We start from the raw sequence: 13,729 nt of genomic DNA on the forward strand, positions 1-13,729 counted from the left end.
ATTTTTATCTGCATCTAGCTCTGAAAAAATATTTTGGCTTCGGCTTGTAGCAGTGTGTGGGACTTGTTCTATTAGTCCATCTATACTAACCTCCACAAGGTTGTAAATTCAAAATCATTTTTATCTGCATCTAGCTCTGAAAAAATATTTTGTCTTCGGCTTGTAGCAGTGTGTGGGACTTGTTCTATTAGTCCATCTATACTAACCTCCACCAGGTTGCAAATTCAAAATAATTTTTATCTGCATCTAGCTCTGAAAAAATATTTTGGCTTCGGCTTGTAGCAGTGTGTGGGACTTGTTCTATTAGTCCATCTATACTAACCTCCACCAGGTTGCAAATTGAAAATAATTTTTATCTGCATCTAGCTCTGAAAAAATATGTTGGCTTCGGCTTGTAGCAGTGTGTGGGACTTGTTCTATTAGTGCATCTATACTAACCTCCACTAGGTTGCAAATTCAAAATAATTTTTATCTGCATCTAGCTCTGAAAAAATATTTGGGCTTCGGCTTGTAGCAGTGTGTGGGACTTGTTCTATTAGTCCATCTATACTAACCTCCACCAGGTTGCAAATTGAAAATAATTTTTATCTGCATCTAGCTCTGAAAAAATATTTGGGCTTAGGGCTTGTAGCAGTGTGTGGGACTTGTTCTATTAGTCCATCTATACTAACCTTCACCAGGTTGCAAATTCAAAATAATTTTTATCTGCATCTATCTCTGAAAAAATATTTTGGCTTCGGCTTGTAGCAGTGTGTGGGACTTGTTCTATTAGTCCATCTATACTAACCTCCACCAGGTTGCAAATATAAAATAATTTTTATCTGCATCTAGCTCTGAAAAAAGATTTTGGCTTCGGCTTGTAGCAGTGTGTGGGACTTGTTCTATTAGTCCATCTATACTAACCTCTACCAGGTTGCAAATTCAAAATAATTTTTATCTGCATCTAGCGCTGAAAAAATATTTTGGCTTCAGCTTGTAGCAGTGTGTGTGACTTGTTCTATTAGTCCATCTATACTAACCTCCACCAGGTTGCAAATTCAAAATAATTTTTATCTGCATCTAGCTCTGAAAAAATCTTTGTGCTTGGGATTGTAGCAGTGTGTGGGACTTGTTCTATTAGTCCAACTATACTAACCTCCAGCAGGTTGCAAGTTCAAAAAAAATTTCATCTGCATCTAGCTCTGAAAAAATATTTTGGCTTCGGCTTGTAGCAGTGTGTGGGACTTGTTCTATTAGTCCATCTATACTAACCTCCACAAGGTTGCAAATGCAAAATAATTTTTATCTGCATCTAGCTCTGAAAAAATATTTTGGCTTCGGCTTGTAGCTGTGTGTGGGACTTGTTCTGTTAGTCCATCTATACTAACCTCCACCAGGTTGCAAATTCAAAATTATTTTTATCTGCATCTAACCCAGCCAATACTTTTGGGCTAATACCACAGTTTGGCCACTCAGCTCTACTCGGTTCCCATCCATTGTTTTTTGTGCAAACAACTCAAGAGTTGTCAACTAGTTAACCACCAAAATGAGTGGAAAAAGGCCTGCTGCTGGTGGAAAGGGGAATAGGCGTGTTGGGAAGGGAAAAAAAGGTTGTGTCCGTGGGGTAGGTGTTAAAGCAACAGTAACATCTGCAGAAGAAAGACCATCTTCCAGCCAAACTAAGATGTCTACTTCTTTTAGCGGACAATGTGATAAGATCCCTTTCTTATGGCCACACCAATCGCTACAAATTCCAGGTGAGGCGCAAAAACAGCAGGTGCTTCAACGGATATCAAGTGCTCCTTTAAGTGGGCTCTCCTCCACCTCAACTTCATAGTTACATAGTTACATAGTTAGTAAAGCCGAATAAAGACTTGCGTCCATCAAGTTCGACCTGTTAGTTCTGTAATTGCTAAAGTTGATCCAGAGGAGGGCAAAAACCCCAAATGATTTAGCCAATCTTCACCTGAGGAAAAATTCCCTCCCGACTCTGAAACCAGCAGTCAGAATAAATCCCTGTATCAACCTACTATTTTATTCTATTTTTAAGTATATGCAGAAATCTGCCTGGTATCTAGAAATGCATCCAGTCCCCGCTTGAACTGGTTTAGTGAATCCGACATTACCATCTCCTCACTCAGTGAATTCCATATTCTCACTGCTCTTACCGTAAAGAACCCCTTCCTATGCTGGTGCTGAAACCTTTTCTCTTCCAGTCTTAGTGAGTGCCCTCTTGTTACCGTAATATCCCTCCTTTTGAACAAATCCCGGGCAAGGTCTCTATACTGTCCCCTAACATATTTGTACACATTTATTATGTCCCCCCTCAACCTTCTCTTTTCCAGGCTGAATAGTCCTAGTTTTGCCAACCTCTCTGGGTATTGCAGTCCCTCCATTCCCCTTATTAATTTTGTTGCCCTCCTTTGTACCTTTTCAAGCTCATTTATATCCTTTCTATATATTGGGGCCCATAACTGAGCACAGTATTCCAAGTGTGGTCTGACCAGTGCTTTGTACAGTGGAAGAACAATGTTCTCATCCTTTGCAGCTATACCTCTTCTGATACATCCCATTACCCTGTTTGCCCTTACAGCAGCGGCCTGACTTTGGCCACTCCAATTTAGTTTGCTATCAATCAAGATGCCCAAGTCCTTCTCCATCTCTGAATTCCCAAATGATTTCCCATTCAGTGAGTACTGGTGACTTCCATTTTTCCTTCCCATATGTATGACCTTACATTTCTCCTCGTTAAACCTCATTTGCCATTTAATGCTCCACCTACCCAGCTTATCCAAATCCCTCTGTAGGTCTTCACTATCCTCTTTTGTATTAATTGTTTTACATAAATTTGTGTAAATTTTTTGAACTTCAACATCACAAATACTCCAGTCCTCAGAGGTGTCACCCCAATCGCACTTGCTTCCTCACAGCTCCCAAGTCTCCAGCTGCCCGTCTGAGTATGGGGTAGAACAGATGGTTGAGTCTGCAGAGTTGTTTACTCATACTATAGCCTGGGAATCAGAGGTCGGCTCCAGAGCTTCTGTGAATCCAGACGAGGAAATGATCTGCACTGATGCTCAAAATCTTTATGAGTCGGATCCAGGACCAGACGCAGAAGGTTCTGACCATAATGTAGACCCTCGTTCCCAAACTGTAACTCCTGTTGGTGGAGACAATGAGGAAGACGATGATGAGACTCAAATACCTGATTGGAGCGACAACTTTAGTTTTTGGTCAGGGCAGGAAGAGGTTGGCTCTGAGGACGACGGGTGTGATAAAACACAGGGTGATGATGACGAGGTTGGAGATCCCACTTACTGTCAACCCACAGTCAGCCAGTCGATGAGGTCGGCAGAGGAGGTGGAGGAGGATGCTAGTGACGACGAGGTCAGGTTGCGCCTTCCTGGACAGAGACGTAGTACTGGAAGCCCGTCAACAACTGCATCCTCAAACAAAACTCAGCCTCTGACCACAAGTCGTAGTGGCTCTTCAGGTCGCATGGGTGCTAAGCCTTGCATAGCCTGGGCATTTTTTCAGATCGATAAGGATGACCCAACTCGTGTTATCTGTAACATTTGTCAGCAAAAGCTAAATAGAGGCCAAAAAATACATAGTTTGAGTACTTCATGCATGAACCGGCACATGGATATGAAGCATAAGTTGCAGTGGGAAGCTCACTGTGCTACAATGCGGCCTAGCGGCCGGGCCAACCGCCGTCTGCCACATCTTGTGCATCCGCGGCCTCTTCATCCTCTGTGACTGAGGGGACAGCAGTCACACCTGTTTTGGGACGCAGACCTGCCACCTCTTTACCTGCAACAGCCAGCGTGATTGGCAGGTCATTATTTTCTTTGGAGGTGGAAACACCAGCTGGTGTTCAGCGCTGTCCGACATCGAGAGCACCACCTTTGGAACAAGGCAACCTAACATGTCCGCCTGCATCTTCCTCACAGACCGGCAGTTTGCCGTGGACACCCTTATCAACCCCGTCTAAGCACAATAGCCAGCCCTCGGTCCCTCAGATGTGGACAAGTAAAAGACCATTTCCTCCTAGCCATGAGAAAGCTAAGAGGTTGAAATTCACCATCTGCAAGCTCTTGGGTACAGAAATGCTGCCTTTCCGCCTGGTGGACACAGAGGATTTTCGAGACCTTATGTCCGTTGCAGTGCCCCAGTACCAGATGCCCAGTCGGCACTACTTCTCAAAGAAAGGTGTGCCTGCGCTCCACCAGCATGTCGCACACAACATCACCGCTTCTTTGAGAAACTCTGTGTGTGACAGGGTGCATTTCACCACAGACACTTGGACGAGTAGGCATGGACAGGGGCGTTACATGTCGCTGACAGGGCACTGGGTAACTATGGTGACAGCAGGACAAGGGGCTGGTGTCCAGGTCTTGCCATCCCCACGAGTTGTGCGTCAATCCTCTTTATCTTCAAGTTCCTCCACTGCTGACGTATAGCCTGGGCCAATGAGATCCAGAGGTGGGGCAAATCACGCTGGAGGAGTGGTCTCAGATCAGGGACCTATGCACCCTTCTGCACAGTTTTGAAATGGCGACGAAGATGTTTAGTGCTGACGATGCCATTATCAGCATGACTATTCCGGTGATTTACATGCTGGAGAACATGTTTAACAGAATTCGGAGTCAGGTGGTGGCACAAGAGGAGGTGGAGGAAGTAGAGGAGGAGGAGTTGTTTGCGGAAGGGCTAACATCTGCAAGGTCCAGACGGTCGGCAGCGCCAAGGCGGCAGGCATGTGAGGGTGGGGAGATGGTTTTACCAGGGTGCATGGTAGCAGCCAAACTAGTGAGGAAGGTGCAGGAGCCCAGGAAGAAGTGGATGACGAACTGATGGAAGACTCATCAGATGAGGGAGACCTTGATCACATTTCTGTTGTGCGAGGTTGGGGGGAGAGGGCAGAGAAAGGAAGCATGATTGTTACCTCGCCACTAGTGTTGAGCATTCCGATACTGAAATATCGGGTATCGGCCGATATTCACTGTATCGGAATTCCGATACTTAATTCCGATACTTTTATAATATCGAATACCGGAATCGGAAGTTCCCATAATGCCTGCGCTCTGCAGTGTCTCTGAAGGATGACAAGCTGGATGGCAGCGCTCAGCTGCGATCCAGCTTGTCATCAGAATGCCATCCCAGCGTGGGAGAATTCTCCTGATTGTTTAAAAGCCGGCGCGCGGTAAAAAGCCGCCGGCTTTTAAACAATCACGCAGCCCCATACTGCTTCCCCGCAGCCTCCCACCCCGATCCTCCGCTCCCCTCGCCACCTCCCATCCCGATCGTAAATTAGGACCGGGCGGGGAGCGCAGCACCAAGGAGCGAAGGACCCGGGCGGGGAAGCCGGCAGTGAAAAGACTTCACCGCCGGCTTTCCCGTTCTGTGCTGCGCTTTCCCGCCGGTTATTTCAAATGAACAGCTGAGGTATCAGGTGATGCCGATCAGCTGTTCATTTGAAGTAGCCGCGGTGCCCTCAGAGGGTTCATGTGAGTTCATGCTTGACTGCATGAACTCACATCAACTTTCCCACGGCCGCACAGGTCAGCCTCACCTCCCGGACCCGTCATGATTAGTGTGTGCGGGGTGTGTGTGCGGGTGTGTGTGCGGGGTGTGTGTGTGCGGGTGTGTGTGCGGGTGTGTGTGCGTGCAGGCAGACATAGGCCGATGTGACACTACTACTCCCATCGGCCTATGTCTGTCCCCCGTCCACTCCTGCCAGCAGGATCAGCTCGATGGGAGCAGTAGTTCCCATCAGCCTGATCCTGCTATTTAAATTGCCCTACTGTGTCCCCAATAAATGTTAAATACATGTCATTGGTGGCCAGTGGTTACCTAAAAGAAATTAGTTCATACATTACCTGTCCCCGCCGATCGCCACCTAAAATAAAGTAAAAAATAAAAAACTACACCTATACTCACCAAGACACCTAATTCCCCGAAGCCATCGATCTCCTGTAATAAAATATAAAATAATAAACCACAACCTTATCCTTACCCCTCCGTAGCAGTCCACGAGTGTCCCACGAAGATCTCCAGTTCAGAGCAGCCACATAGAATGTGACCGCTCTGAACCGCTGCCGCCGCTAGAATGACGGGGCCGTAAGGGTTCACCGGAGTTCAGGCAGCGCTGCTCCGGTTAGCTCCTTTACGGCACTGCTGTATCGTGAGAAATTCCCACGGTACAGCACTGCCGTAAAGGAGGTCTCCGGAGCTGCGCTGCCTGAATGCACTCCGGTGACCTCAGTCAGTGGCTCCCGCTGCCGGGAGCGGACGTGTTCCCGGCAGCGTGAGCTTACAGCAGCCATGCACAGCTGTCACCATCTCCAGATGTGACAGCTGTGCATGGGAGATCAGCGCAGGAACGTGGACAGGTAACTATTTTTTTTTTAGTAAACTAAGAATTAAATAAAATGGTGTTTTATTTCAAATAAATTATTTTTTTCTGGGTGTAGTGTGTTTTTTCTTTTTAACACTTTGTAGGTTAGTAATGGGGGTGTCATATAGACGGCCATCATTACTAACCTGGGCTTCATGGCAGCTGGCGCTGACATGAACCCCACCACTATTACCCCCTGCCACCGCACCAGGGCAGCGTGGAAGAGCGAGGCTAAGTGCCAGAATTGGCGCATCCTATGGATGCGCCATTTCTGGGGCGGCTGACGGCTGGTGTTTCTAGCCTGGGAGGGGGCCAATATTCATGGCACCCTTCCTGAGCTATTAATATCAGCCCCCAGCTGTCTGCCTAGCCTTTGCTAGCTATTAAAATAGAGGGGACCCCACGTCATTTTTTTTTGGGGGGTCCCCCATTTTAATAGCTAGTAAAGGCTAGGTATTCAGCTGGGGGCTGATATTAGTAGCCTGGGAAGCTCCGTGGGTTTTACCCCCTTCCCAGGCTTCAAACATCTGCCCCAGCCGTCTGCTTAACCTCCGCTAGAGACTAAAATTATGGGGGATCCCACGCCATTTTTTTTTTAAATAAATCCTTTATTTTAACACTAAATGACATTTGAGGACTTAATAAAGATGCAGTCCCTAAATTATTATTTATTTTTTAATAAATTTTTCCCAAAACTTTTGACGTGGGCTTCGCCATATTTTTGTATGCCAGCCAGGTACAGCATCCAGCTTCTATGAACGCGCCATTTTCCGGGGCGGCCGCGGACTGCAATTTTCAGCGGGGGGGGGGAGGGCAAAAAGCTTGGGCCTCCCTGCGCTGCAGATTCCATCCCCCAGCTGCCTAGTTGTACCTGGCTGGACACAAAAATAGGGAGAAGCTCCACGTTTTTTTTTTTTTAATTATTTCATGAAATTCATGGAATAATTAAGAAAAAAAGGGCTTCCCTATATTGTTGTGTCCGGCTAGGTACAAATAGGCAGCTGGTGGTTGGGGGCAGCCCGTTCCTGCCTGCTGTACCTGGCTGGACACAAATATAGTGTGAAGCCCCACGTCAATTTTTTTTTAATTATTTCAGGAAATTCATGAAATAATTAAAAAAAAATTATGTGGGGCTTCGCCCTATAATTGTGTCCAGCCAGGTACAGCAGGCAGGAACGGGCTGCCCCCAACCACCAGCTGCCTATTTGTACCTAGCCGGACACAACAATATAGGGAAGCCCTTTTTTTCTTAATTATTCCATGAATTTCATGAAATAATTAAAAAAAAAAATGTGTGGCGCTTCGCCCTATTTTTGTGTCCAGCCAGGTACAACTAGGCAGCTGGGGGCTGGAATCTGCAGCGCAGGGAGACCCAAGCTTTCTGGGTCCCACCCGCTGCAAATTGCAGTCCGCAGCCGCCCCAGAAAATGGCGCGTTCATAGAAGCGCCATCTTCTGGCGCTGTACCCAACTCATCCAGGGCCCTGGTGCGGTGGCTCACTGGGTAATAAAGGGGTTAAGGCCAGCTTGGCATTATCAGCTGGCCCTAAGCCCGAAATTCATGGGGTCACGCCAATATTAGACATGACCGCCATGAATTTCTAGTAAAGTATTTAAAAAAAACACAAACACCCAGAAAAAAGTCCTTTAATTGAAATAAAGACACAATTCTTTATTGTTCTAAATTAAACCATACTTACCGCCACACCCATTCCAGCTGAAGCCAACGATCTCCTGCAATAAAAGTAAAATAATAAAGCAACCTCATCCTTACCTTTCCATGGTTCCCAGGACAGCTTCAGCTCTGCTACATCGAGATGACAGGCTGGACCGCAGCAGAACGCTGCCATCCAGCCTGTCATCCCGCGGACACTGAGAAGCGCAGGCATGCTTGCGCTCCTCAGTGTCTTTCTGTGACGTCATCCAGATGAGCCGAGGTCATGTCCAATGAACTCAGCTCACCTCATGCACGTCACTGACAGCGTGGGAAAATTCTCCTGCACTCAGCGCTTCAGCGTGAGAATTCTCCCACGCTGTCAGTGACGTGCATGAGGTGCGCCGAGTTCATGGGACATGACCTCACCTCATGCACGTCACTGACAGCGTGGGAAAATTCTCACGCTGAAGCGCTGAGTGCAGGAGAATTCTCCCACGCTGTCAGTGACGTACATGAGGTGAGCCGAGTTCATTGTCGGCTCATCTGGATGCCGTCACAGCCAGACACTGAGGAGTGGAAGTATGCCTGCGCTTCTCAGTGTCTGCGGGATGACAGGCTGGATGGCAGCGTTCTGCTGCGGTCCAGCCTGTCATCTCGATGTAGCAGAGCTGGAGCCGTCGTGGGAGCCATGGAAAGGTAAGGATGAGGTTGCTTTATTATTTTTCTTTTATTGCAGGAGATCGTTGGCTTCAGCTGGAATGGGCGTGATGGTAAGTATGGTTTAATTTAGAACAATAAAGAATTGTGTGTTTATTTCAATTAAAGGACTTTTTTCTGGGTGTTTGTGTTTTTTTTAAATACTTTACTAGAAATTCATGGTGGTCATGTCTAATACTGGCGTGACCCCATGAATTTCGGGCTTAGGGCCAGCTGATAATGCCAAGCTGGCCTTAACCCCTTTATTACCCAGTGAGCCACCGCATCAGGGCCCTGGATGAGTTGGGTACAGCGCCAGAAGATGGCGCTTCTATGAACGCGCCATTTTCCGGGGCGGCTGCGGACTGCAATTTGCAGCGGGTGGGGCCCAGAAAGCTTGGGCCTCCCTGCGCTGCAGATTCCAGCCCCCAGCTGCCTAGTTGTACCTGGCTGGACACAAAAATAGGGCGAAGCTCCACGTTTTTTTTTTTTTAAATTCATGAAATTCATGGAATAATTCAGAAAAAAAGGGCTTCCCTATATTGTTGTGTCCGGCTAGGTAGAAATAGGCTGCTGGTGGTTGGGGGCAGCCCGTTCCTGCCTGCTGTACCTGACTGGACACAAATATAGGGCGAAGCCCCACATCAATTTTTTTAAATTATTTCATGAATTTCCTGAAATGATTTAAAAAAAATTGACGTGGGGCTTCGCACTATATTTGTGTCCAGCCAGGTACAGCAGGCAGGAACGGGCTGCCCCCAACCACCAGCTGCCTATTTGTACCTGGTTGGACACAACAATATAGGGAAGCCCTTTTTTTCTTAATTATTTCATGAATTTCATGAAATAATTAAAAAAAAAAAATACGTGAAGCTTCTCCCTATTTTTGTGTCCAGCCAGGTACAACTAGGCAGCTGGGGGATGGAATCTGCAGCGCAGGGAGGCCCAAGCTTTCTGCCCCCCCCCCTCCCCCCGCTGAAAATTGCAGTGCGCAGCCACCCCGGAAAATGGCGCGTTCATAGAAGCTGGATGCTGTACCTGGCTGGCATACAAAAATATGGCGAAGCCCACGTCAAAAGTTTTGGGAAAAATTAATTAAAAAATAAATAATAATTTAGGGACTGCATCTTTATTAACTCCTCAAATGTCATTTAGTGTTAAAATAAAGGACTTATTTTAAAAAAAATTGACGTGGGGCTTCGCCCTATATTTGTGTCCAGCCAGGTACAGCAGGCAGGAACAGGCTGCCCCCAACCACCAGCTGCCTATTTGTACCTGGCCGGACACAACAATATAGGGAAGCCCTTTTTTAAAAAAATTATTTCATGAAATAATTAAAAAAAAATTGACGTGGGGCTTCGCACTATATTTGTGTCCAGCCAGGTACAGCAGGCAGGAATGGGCTGCCCCCAACCACCAGCTGCCTATTTGTACCTGGTTGGACACAACAATATAGGGAAGCCCTTTTTTTCTTAATTATTCCATGAATTTCATGAAATAATTTTAAAAAAAAATGCGTGGGGCTTCGCCCTATTTTTGTGCCCAGCCAGATACAACTAGGCAGCTGGGGGCTGGAATCCGCAGCGCAGGGAGACCCAAGCTTTCTGGGCCACCCCCGCTGCAAATTGCAGTCCGCAGCCGCCCCAGAAAATGGCGCGTTCATAGAAGCGCCATCTTCTGGCGCTGTACCCAACTCATCCAGGGCCCTGGTGCGGTGGCTCACTGGGTAATAAAGGGGTTAAGGCCAGCTTGGCATTATCAGCTGGCCCTAAGCCCAAAATTCATGGGGTCACGCCAATATTAGACATGACCACCATGAATTTCTAGTAAAGTATTTAAAAAAACACAACACCCAGAAAAAAGTCCTTTAATTGAAATAAACACACAATTCTTTATTGTTCTAAATTAAACCATACTTACCACCACGCCCATTCCAGCTGAAGCCAACGATCTCCTGCAATAAAAGTAAAATAATAAAGCAACCTCATCCTTACCTTTCCATGGCTCCCACGACAGCTTCAGCTCTGCTACATCGAGATGACAGGCTGGACCGCAGCAGAACGCTGCCATCCATCCTGTCATCCCGCAGACACTGAGAAGCGCAGGCATACTTCCACTCCTCAGTGTCTGGCTGTGACGGCATCCAGATGAGCCGAGGTCATGTCCAATGAACTCCGCTCACTTCATGTACGTCACTGACAGCGTGGGAAAATTCTCCTGCACTCAGCACTTCAGCGTGAGAATTTTCCCACGCTGTCAGTGACGTGCATGAGGTGAGCTGAGTTCATTGGACATGACCTCACCTCATGTATGTCACTGACAGCGTGGGAGAATTCTCACGCTGAAGCGCTGAGTGCAGGAGAATTTTCCCACGCTGTCAGTGACGTGCATGAGGTGAGCTGAGTTCATTGGACATGAACTCGGCTCATCTGGATGACGTCACAGAGAGACACTGAGGAGCGCAAGCATGCCTGCGCTTCTCAGTGTCTGCGGGATGACAGGCTGGATGGCAGCTTTCTGCTGCGGTCCAGCCTGTCATCTCGATGTAGCAGAGCTGGAGCTGTCCTGGGAACCATCGAAAGGTAAGGATGAGGTTGCTTTATTATTTTTCTTTTATTGCAGGAGATCGTTGGCTTCAGCTGGAATGGGCGTGATGGTAAGTATGGTTTAATTTAGAACAATAAAGAATTGTGTCTTTATTTCAATTAAAGGACTTTACTCTGGGTGTTTGTGTTTTCTTTTAACTTTGACTATGGGGTTAGTAATGGGGGTGTCTTATAGACGCCTCTCCATTACTAACCTGGGCTTGATGTCAGCTGGCATTATAAGCTGACATCAACCCCAACCCTATTACCCCCTGCCACCGCACCAGGGCAGCGTGGAAGAGCGAGGCTAAGTGCCAGAATTGGCGCATCCTATGGATGCGCCATTTCTGGGGCGGCTGACGGCTGGTGTTTCTAGCCTGGGAGGGGGCCAATATTCATGGCACCCTTCCTGGGCTATTAATATCAGCCCCCAGCTGTCTGCCTAGCCTGTGCTAGCTATTAAATTAGGGGGGACCCCACGTCATTTTTTTGGGGGGGTCCCCCATTTTAATAGCTAGTAAAGGCTAGGTATTCAGCTGGGGGCTGATATTAGTAGCCTGGGAAGCTCCGTGGGTATTACCCCCTTCCCAGGCTTCAAACATTTGCCCCAGCTGTCTGCTTAACCTCCGCTAGAGCCTAAAATTAAGGGGAACCCCACGCCAATTTTTTTTTAAATAAATCCTTTATTTTAACACTAAATGACAAGTACAGTAATCAACACTGTCACTGTACTTCATATATATGTGACTGACATGTTTCTATCTATCTAATCTATGTGTGATTCTCTATTCCTTCTATTCTAAATTGTCGGGTACAGATGCTGAATTGCCGGCCGGCTTTCTTAAAGAGACGGTGCATGAAAACACTATTATTTTTTTAAATAAATCCTTTACACTAAATGACAAGTTCTGTAAGCAACACTGTCACTGTACTTCTTATATATGTGACTGACATGTTTCTATCTATCTAATCTATGTGTGAAGCTCTATTCTGTCTGTTATAAATTGTCGGGTACAGATGCTGAATTGCCGGCCGGCTTTTTTAAAGAGACGGTGCACGAAAACACTAATATTTTTTTTAATAAATCCTTTACACTAAATGACAAGTACAGTAAGCAACACTGTCACTGTACTTCATATATATGTGACTGACATGTTTCTATCTATCTAATCTATGTGTGAAGCTCTATTCTTTCTGTTGTAAATTGTCGGGTACCGGTGAATGCCGCTGATGAATTGCCGGCTTTTCATGTCATTCTACATTATTCTTAGTTGTTTTACTTCATGTAGAATTAACCTACAAGGAAAGAAAGGGTTTATTTTCATTCCGATATTTGTGTCCCATTGACTTGCATTGGTTTCCGGTATCGGAATCGGCGATATCCGATACTTTTTGGGTATCGGCCCGATCCAATCCGATACGATATTTCCTGATATCGGAAGGTATCGCTCAACACTACTCGCCACCAACACAACAGGGACTTGGTGCTCCTGGATGCGCAAGACACATGAGTGCCTTCTTGCTGCACTACCTGCAACATGACCCTTGAATTGTGAGAATTAGAAATAATCCTGACTACTGGGATGCCACACTCTTAGATCCCCGGTACAAAAGTAAATTTGCAGAAATTATTCCTGCCATAGAAAGAGATGCACGCATGCAGGAGTTTCAGCAGAGACTGTTGCAGAATCTTACATGTGCTTTTCCCCAAAACACTAGTGGTGCATGTAGTGAATCTCACAGTTCCAACTTGCCAACCGTGGGACCGTCGAGTGATCAGCACTCAAAACGTAACAGAAACACAGTATCTCCTGGTAACATCAATTTTGCGATATCATTTCACCACTTTTTTAGCCCATCCTTTGCAAGGCCACAGGAGACAAGAAGTCTGACACATAGTCAACGCCTAGAGACGATGGTACAGGAGTATCTCCAAGTAAACATTGAAGCCATGACTGTGTCACTGGACCCTTGCTCTTTTTGGGCTTCCAATCTGGATAAATGGCCGGAGCTCGCCACTTACGCCTTGGAGATCTTGTCATGCCCCGCATCCAGCGTTCTGTCTGAACGTGTGTTCAGCGCTGCTGGTGGTGTGCTGACAAATAAGCGCACGCGGCTCTCCACTGATAATGTAGACAGACTCATGTTCATAAAGATGAACAAATCATGGATCCGAAATGACTTTTCTACCCCTGTGTCATCCTGGGGAGAGTAAAAGCTTGATGATTTGTTAAAATCACCTCACCAACCGTTTTAAGCTTTCAAATTACTAATCATGTTTATCTGTATCTTGGCTGGAAAATAACTTGTGTCTTGAAGCAGTGTGCAGTACTGATTCTATTAGGCCATCTATACTAAACTCCACCAGATTTAAAATTACTAATTATGTTTATCTGTATCTTGGCTGGAAAATAAT

Source organism: Phyllobates terribilis, unplaced genomic scaffold, assembly GCF_046119375.1.
Source record: "Phyllobates terribilis strain yellow unplaced genomic scaffold, ASM4611937v1 Scaffold_3__8_contigs__length_932513732, whole genome shotgun sequence".
NCBI classification, from domain to species: domain Eukaryota; kingdom Metazoa; phylum Chordata; class Amphibia; order Anura; family Dendrobatidae; genus Phyllobates; species Phyllobates terribilis.